This window comes from Gymnoscopelus braueri (assembly GCF_963280865.1).
Source record: "Gymnoscopelus braueri genome assembly, chromosome: 12".
Taxonomy (NCBI): domain Eukaryota; kingdom Metazoa; phylum Chordata; class Actinopteri; order Myctophiformes; family Myctophidae; genus Gymnoscopelus; species Gymnoscopelus braueri.
Window position 1 is genome coordinate 38,492,804 of NC_137614.1, and position 1,774 is coordinate 38,494,577.

The window sequence follows — 1,774 nt, forward strand, 5'->3', positions numbered from 1 at the left end:
TCGCTCTTTGATTCCAGGTAATGTGTCATGTGTTTGGAGAAGAAGTCAGCAGTACCCCTGCGGTGATCAGTGAGTGTGAGAACACAGAGTCAGGGTGATTAGAGGAAGAGTTTGCGTTTGCGTCTCTCTGCCCAGTAGGGGCCCGGTTGACAAGCAGCTGTGGCCCCGCCCCCCACTGTCCCCGGTCCCCCTCCCCCCCCCCCCCCCCCCCCCCCCCCCGCAGCGTGTGCCTGCGCGGGTGTTTGTGTGGCTTTGAAAGCGGGGGGGGTTTCTACTTCAGAAGGCACACGCAGGGGTGAATCCCCCCGGCCTCCGTTTACACAAATAGAAGCGTGCACGTGTGCGTGCATGCTGACTCCCCGAGTCCCTGGTGTTTAGCCCCAAATCTCTCCTCCATCTGCCAAGAAAAACACAGTGCAGTGCACACGCACACACACACACACACACACACACACACACACGCACAGGCCAGAAGATGTGCCAGCATGTTTGTTCATCTGCATGTATCACTACGTTGGGGCCATTTGATCACAGAATAAAGCCTGAGTTATTATACCTGCATGCACACCGAAAATAGCAGATGCATTGTGAGCTTGTAGATCTGCTATGTTCGGTGCGCGACACCCACACGCAACTAAGAATAAATCCGGATTAACCGTACAGTAGGGGAGCACATCACAGAACAGAACATGTGTGCCTCTCTTCCCCTATACGACACCCTGGCCAATGCTCTGAGTGTCCTAGACTCTTCTCCCTTCTGCAGGCTCCCAAGCTGTGGAATGACCCCTGACCTCCCCATTTTCCACCTCAAAGCTGACTGTACCGCACCCCCTAGCACACCTCTCTCCTCATCACTACTTGTTGGGTATTTTGATAGATGCGGGGTTCTATTATGCAGATGTGTATGTTAGTAACTTGTTCACATAATGATATGTTATTTTGAAGTACCGGTCCACCAACGCAGAGTTAAAGGAGTAGTTCACCCAAAAAATTACTTATTTTCTATCAATTGTACACCCCATGAAGCCTTGAATTCATGGAGATTGTTTTGTTTCTGTCGCATTCCTGAGCCAATAATTTGATGACTGGGTAATCAGTCAATATAGGAGACTCATAGGAGACTCTTTGAGTCTCCTACTGGAGACTCCGCCAGCCATCAAATTATTGGCTTAGGAATGTGGCAAGAACAAAAAAATCTTCATAATTCAAGGTGTCATGGGGTGTGTTATTAATGGAAATTATGATTATTTTTGGGTGAACTACTCCTTTAAGGGGTTCGAAATCCACCACGGTGGCCAGTTTGGCCGAGTGTCTATACACGAACACAATTGGCCCACGTTGCGGGCTGGGGGCGGTGTCTGTCAGCAGGGAGTGTTGAACGGGAGGAGTAGGACAGGAGGTGCTACTGTATGTGCTCCCGCCCGGGTGTCTGTCAACGGCATGAGAGCCAGTAGAGTGCAACACAACAGTCGTGGCAACACTGGGGAGGAATTAATTGGCATCAACGACTAAATTAGGAGGGAGAAAAAAAAGGGGTGCAAAATAATTGGCTACTCTAAATTAAAACACGGGACAAAAGGCTAACTTCAATTGGTAATCTGTGGAAACAACGCAACCAACACAGAACTGTGCAAATTAAACTTGTCCAACTTAACCCATTAAGACCGGGAACGCATCTGTATCATTTTAGATTTTACCTTTAATCCTTATTTTATACTTTGGCTATTCAAAAAGATCAGATCTACAAGCTCATAGTGCTACAAGCTTGTAGATC

At 48.4% G+C, this 1,774-nt stretch overlaps 1 protein-coding gene across 1 annotated transcript in view; it reads left to right on the forward strand.

Moving 5' to 3' along the window:
- Positions 1 to 1,774, forward strand: part of LOC308096548 (plexin-A1-like) — a gene marked incomplete at its 5' end in the record, with an annotated part of 336,263 nt that overhangs the window by 239,400 nt on the left and 95,089 nt on the right. The window lies entirely within an intron of this gene.